The following is a 6838-nucleotide window of genomic DNA, read 5'->3' on the forward strand; positions in this document are numbered from 1 at the left end:
CCCACTTCCCAGTGCTCCAGCTCTGTCTCTACCCACCACCCTTCTGCCACACACACACACACACACACACACACACACACACAGCTAGCCAGCAGGTGTTTCATGTTCTATGTGTTTGTGTGCACCTCCCCAGGCTGGAGTGCTGCAGTGAGAAGACTTCCATGAAAAAAACACACACCCAAAGTTCTGGAGAATTCTCAGATGCCTTCCTCCACTATAACATTTACTAAAACTGCGCTCTATTATGAATTTTGTTTTGCCAGCCCTGTCGATCTATCAAGGGAAGATGGGTGAAATCACTGTAGCCCCTCAAGGGGACGTTCTCATAGGTCTTCATATAGAGTAGTTTAAAAATATATATCTGTGTGTGTGTGTGTGATCTGCTTCTGTGTACAGGCAGGTGCATTCAGAGAACAAAAGGCGGCACTGGATCCCCTTGAGCTGGAATTAAAGGTGGTAGGGAGCCACTTGACATGGATGCTGGGAACCAGACTTTGGGTTTTCTGAGAGAATAGCAAATGCTCTGAACCACTAAGCCGTCTCTCCAGCCCCTGGGATGAAGAGTGTGTGTATGTGTGTGCAAGCACGAGTGCATATGTGTATATGTTTAGATTTATTTATTTTATGTGTATGAATGCCTGGCTTACAGGTATGTATGCGTATCGCATGCATACAGGTCAGAGGAGGGCATGATATTCCCCAGAACTGAAGCTACAGATGCTGTGAGCCTCCATATGGGTACTGGGATCTGAACCCAGGTCCTCTGCAAGAGAAGCCAGTGTTCTTAACCACAAAGCCATCTGCCTAGCCCTGGGAATTTCCTGATGGTGGATTTATGCCCTTCCTGTCCACTTACAGCTTGCTGTTAGGCTTTGTAAATGTCCCCTACGTTAATAAACACATGAGCACAAAAATGGAAATATTTGATGATAAAGAAACTGAAATATCGACAGGCAGTGGTGGTGCACACCTTTAATCCCTGCACTTGGGAGGCAGAGGCAAGTGGATTTCTGAGTTTGAGGCCAGCTTGGTCTACAGAGTGAGTTCCAGGACAGCCAAGGCTACACAGAGAAACCCTGTCTCGGAAAAAAAAAAAAAAAAGAAATTGAAATATCACGTAAAAATAGAAAGTATAATTATTGCTGTTAAACAGCAGCTGTGCTGACGCTGTTTATACCAGAAATCTCCTCTCAAAAAGGAAACATGGACAGGGGTGTCTCCCACAAGGTGCCCTGACATCATCCCTGCCCTTTAAAGCTGCATGGCTCTCGGCTCTTCCTTGTGTTTCTCCATGTCCAAGCTGAGCTTTCGTGGTTTCCACATAGTTAAATTTATCCCTCTACTTCATTGTGGACACCGTATGGGTAGAAGAACCTATAGGGAAAACAAGAAATGAATCTTTGAGGCAGAGTGACCTAGATTACTTTTACCAAGATCACCTTCTTTGTAGGGCCCCTCAGGCCTGTACCTTATGTAGGTCATTTGGTTTGATTGACAAGCACACCAGTGAATGATATTAGACTGTCTATATACTGCAATTGTATGTCATAGTTAATTATACTTTATTTGTTTTAAGGGGGAGGACTTGGAATAGGGTCTGCTTGGGGCATCTATGCAAAAAAAAAAAAAAAAAGCAAAGCAGGACAATTAGCAGAAAAGCTTGAAGTTGAATCCAGCCTTCTAACGGATGAGAACACAAGAACAGGAAGGGTAGCAGAGTCGTCGTCCTTTCTAGCAGTGTGCACAGGGAGAGATGGGTTTTGTAAAGGGTTTGTCTCACTCAGCTAGGGCTTTGTATTATTACTTTTCTCAGAGCTGTGAAAACAAATTCCTGACAAACTCGACTTAAGGAAGGAAGGGAGGAAGGGAGGAAGGGTTTCCTTTGGCTTTTGGTTTGAAGGGACGCAGTCTCTAGTAGAAGTCATGCAGCGAGCTTCAAACAGCTGGTCTCAGGAAGCAGAGAGTGAAGAATGCTGCTCAGCTGTCTTCTCTTCACACAGTGCGGGATTTCCAGCCCATGGAACGATGCCACCCAACTTTACAGTGAGTCTTCTTGCCTGCATCAACCTACTCCACAATCTTTCTCCGAGTCATTCTACATTCTGTCAAGTTGATGATTAACGTGAACTGTCATGAGCTGTCATAAGAAAGTCGACAAACGGGGTGGCCTATGCAACTGGATTTCATCCTCTCACTTTTATGGACACTGGAAGCCTCTGGTTCACTGTGCATGGCTACGCTCTGTCACCCAAGTGTAACCAAGCCCAACCCTACTTAGCTTCCAAGCTGAGACAAAAGCAGGTGTGTTGAGGATAGTATGGCTGGCCACAGACGAACCTGCCTTCTCAAGCCACCCTTTCTGTGTACCCTGGTGATTTCACACTTCTGATATCTCTGCACAACTATGGCTTCTTCCTACAAAGCTAGCCACCAGATTGGATTAGAGCCAACCCTACCACCTCTTTCAAATGAACTGCTTTCTAAAGGCTCTTTCTGATGCAGTCATATTCTGAAGGCCCAGGGACTTGAGCTTCAGTATACAAATTGGTGGAGCACAATTACCTCATAATAGAGTTGCATTTTATGTGGCTTAAATTTAAAAGACCATGGTGCATGCAACCCGGATCAATGGCTTGGTTTATCATTATATTCAAGTTTAGTTGAAAACAATCAGGAACCATTCTCAAGGGAAACCAGGTAGCACTGCAGGCTGAGGAGCAAGACTTGGGACTATTCCAAGGAAGGGTTGGAAAGGTGGGAAAGCATTTCAAGTTCAGCTAACCATAGGGCAACAAAACCAAATGCTTTCTAATCATGCAGGCTCCAGTGTGGCCTGCAAGCTAGCAGTTTAAAAGGGTCAAATGGAAGAAAATGATGACAGCAAGCTGGGCAATGCACACCTTCCAGCAGTCCAATGCCACAGCCCATGTTTGCACCGTAAACCAGGCACTGAAAGGCCTCTTTGTTACACACTCAAAAACTGTCCTTCTCAAACCTCAAGACTACAAGCTGCCAGTCTACAGTATGTCACAGCTGTCTGCCGTTCTGTTCCTAGTTCCTGCTAGCCATGACAACAGACTCTCTCTCTCTCTCTCTCTCTCTCTCTCTCTCTCTCTCTCTCTCTCTCTCTCTCTCTCTCTCCCCACTTTGCTGCCTCCTTTCAATTCTCTCTGGACTTGGCTATCACTTGGACAACAGCCTGCTCAGAGCCTGAAGGAAACTTCAGAAGCCAAAAGCCAGAGCACATGCACACCCTGTGGGGCTTGTAAAACATTGGTGCAAATCTGAAATCTGTTACCCGTTCTGATTAGATATAAAGGTAATTAATGACCCTCATGGTGATAATAAATGGTATAATAGCAATCTGTAGCATGCAATGGCAGTGAGTACTTAAATTATGGCTGAAGACTCCTGCAATTAAATGCCTAGAGACATCAAGGCTCTGTTTGGGTAATCAGGTTGCAGAACCCATCTAATACGTATATGAAATGAATAAAATAAATATGGCATAATTCTTTATAAGCTGGAACAAAGAAAATGATCACCTCAGAGCTTTAAAATTCCCTAATCATGACAATCATGGCACAGGAAAGGATCAAAAGAGACATCTGTAACTCCTTAGAAGGAAATCTTAGTTCCTCTATACACAAGATTAATCACTCTGCAAACTAAACTCAGTGATGGAATCCACAGATGACTAGGTTGCAGTATAAACTGAATTTGGCCTTGAAAGGCCTCTTGGATTAAGTTCAGGTAACAATCGGAAAGAAGTAATGAAGTCCTAAAGGAGAGGGAGGCTTTAAGGAACTGGCTACCCTTGGAAAGAAGTAATGAAGTCCTAAAAGACAGGGAGGCTTTAAGAAACTGGTTACTCAAATTCTGCCAAATCTCTTTTTCCCAGAGGAACAGCTCTCCATCTCCTGCCCTGCCTGAAGAGTCTGCAGCAGCACTTCCAAAGGGCTCACAGGGGGATAACAATCTCCCTGAAGACACACCGCTCTCAGCAGCCAACACATAGACTCATGGCAGTCTAAGTGCTGAGAACGGGGGACTGTGAGTGCTTATTCCTAATTGAAACATCTTTACTCACACACACACACACATCAGGCATACACACAGGCATGCACACACATGCACACACACATACACACACATAAACACACACACAATCGAGCATACACATGCACACATGGACACACACTCACACCTACCAAGGCTCTAGGAAACACTGAGAAAGAACAGTTGGAAAGAATAGAAGAGCAGAAGAATGCAGGGAAATGAAACAACATCTTCTGGACACACTTGCACTCACATCACCTGGGGGTATCTGACCAAGGCCTCACTTGATCTTGTCTCACAAGATCAAGACAGCCAAATGTTGGTATAGCAGGACATATTCACGAGGCCCTGCCTTTTACTGGGGAGATAATGAAATTGGACTGCTGTTGGGGAAGGGAGAATTAGTCTTGTTTGAGGGTATGATTGACCACTGGTTTCATGCTCCAGTGCAAGGTCCCACACCCATTTGTATACAGGAGCAGCATTAAGTTGACTTAGCAGGTTAGTAGAGGGAGAGAGAGGGGGACAGATGAGGAGAGAGAGAGAGAGAGAGAGAGAGAGAGAGAGAGAGAAAGGGAATGAAGTTGGGGAGGGGTGTGTTTAGGGATTACTTAAAAGTTGAGAGTGGGGAAGGTGATCATATTTCACTGTGTACATGTATTTAATTCTCCAAAGAATAAAATTAGAAATAAAAGGACCTGCCCCTCATGTTGCTATTAGATACAATCAGCCACAAATCCCAGTAGCTCTTGGGAGCTGGACACCAAGAAGAGTGACTAAGATAGTAATCTCATGAGTCTGGAATTAATTACTAGTTTTTTCCAATTTATTCTGATGGTAGCCTGGGGAATATAGACAAGAATGGATTTAGAAATGTTGGACCAGGGACTAAAGAATTTGATGTTAAACTGTGATACACCTATCAATTAAATTAAGTACATGTGTTAATTAGGTACATACAAAACCAGAGATTCTGGCTTTGGTATGTGGTGTGGTTAAGTGAGAATGCTGCCATTTGAATACTTGACTCCAGTTGGGGGAACCATTTGGGAACTATTAGGAGGTATGGCCTTTTTGGAGGAGGGGGCGTGGCCTTGTTGAAGGAGGTATGTGTGTTACTAGTAGTTGGCTTCAAGGTTTGAAAAGACTCATGCAATTTCCAGTATTCTCTCTGTCTCCTAGTTGTGGATCAAAATGTGAGCTCTCAGCTTTTCACTTGACCATCATGGACTCTCACTCTCTGAAACCATCAGCCAAATTAAAGGCTGTCTTTTATAAGTTGCCTTGATTAAGGTGTTTTATCATAGCAATAGAAAAGAAACTAAGATAGTATGTCACTCTGACCATCTTGATATTAGTCTAATACCATGCCCTAACATGTTCTACCAGTCAGAGTACAGAATAGTAGAAGTTAGGCAACAAGTGCAACTCAGCTTGGATTCCTCCCACAGCTGGCTCAGTGATGTAATGTACCCTGGCTATTTCCCAAGCTCCAGACTGTAACTCTAGAGTAACTTCTAGCGTCTAAATCAACTATGTTCCCAAGCTGATCCATCATGAGTGAATGTGAGAGGATGAGAGGCTCTGCCCTGATCCAGGTCATCATGTAAACTGCACTGCCACATGTCCCAGTAAACCCACATCCTTGGGAATGTGAGGTGAAGCATGGGGCTGAGTATTATAAATGAATCACAGAATAAGCTTCTAGTATTTTTGAGCTAAGATGTGCTATCTTCTACAAAGATTTTTGCTGCTGAGAAACAACTTCTGGCTCATTCATAGACCCCATAGATACTAGACATTAGAAAATGAAACACCCATTTGTTATTCAAATAGAGCCACCTGTCATGCCTGATTATTGTCTAAAGTACCACGGCTGTTGAAGCACTTAAGCAGTGAACTAATGAGGAAGGACTTCAGCCTGTTTTACAAGCAGCTTGTACAGGAGCCCTGAATTCTCAAGGTTAGTAGTGAAGAACAATAAGCAAAGGGTATTTTTTACAGGTCAAATAATCAGACAACGAAAGCCAGGTGAACAGAGCTGGGAGAATCTGCCAATGGTGAGGGTGCCTGTGCCTTACGCAAAAGCTTACCATAAAGGAGACTCTTAACAACCAAGCAGTTCAGTTGTAGAAACCAGTCGCTTCTGAAATCACCTCACTCTACCCTACTGGAATCATCCACTAAATCAGAGAAGCAGGAGAAAAGAGACTCCCAAGGTTCTATGATAGTCTAGCAATGGGAAAAAGCAAGGAGATGGTCTCACAAAGAACAGGTCCATCATCTAGAACTTGAATGGAGAAGAGGGGTTGTTCCTAACTAGTTCCCCTTTGACTCTTCTCTTTGACTCATGAAGCATCATGGGTCAACACTTCACTCCAAGATGGTAACTAACAATTTATTGATTCTTTAACTAACATCATTGGGAGACAGCATTTTTTTTCCTGTCTTTTAATGGTTTTGCCTGGTCTTCAATACTTCTGGCAAAGCTGCTGCTTCTGGCTGAAGAAGTGGCTTTATTTGCCTTCGTGGATTCCATAAGCATTACTTTTAACCAAAAGGTATATTGTAACCATCTTTTAAAAATATGTATATATGTGCCTTGGTGTGAAGGTATCATATCCCCTGGAACTGCAGTTACAGTTATGACCTCGCATGTAGATGCTGGGACTTGAACCCAGGTCCTCTGGAAGAACACCCAGCGCTCTTATCCACTGAGCTGTCTCTCAAGCCCCAAAGGGTAGATTTTAAATGAATGAAGTATATGGTGCTACTCTTA

The sequence above is a fragment of the Mastomys coucha genome, unplaced genomic scaffold, assembly GCF_008632895.1.
Source record: "Mastomys coucha isolate ucsf_1 unplaced genomic scaffold, UCSF_Mcou_1 pScaffold20, whole genome shotgun sequence".
In the NCBI taxonomy this organism is placed as follows: domain Eukaryota; kingdom Metazoa; phylum Chordata; class Mammalia; order Rodentia; family Muridae; genus Mastomys; species Mastomys coucha.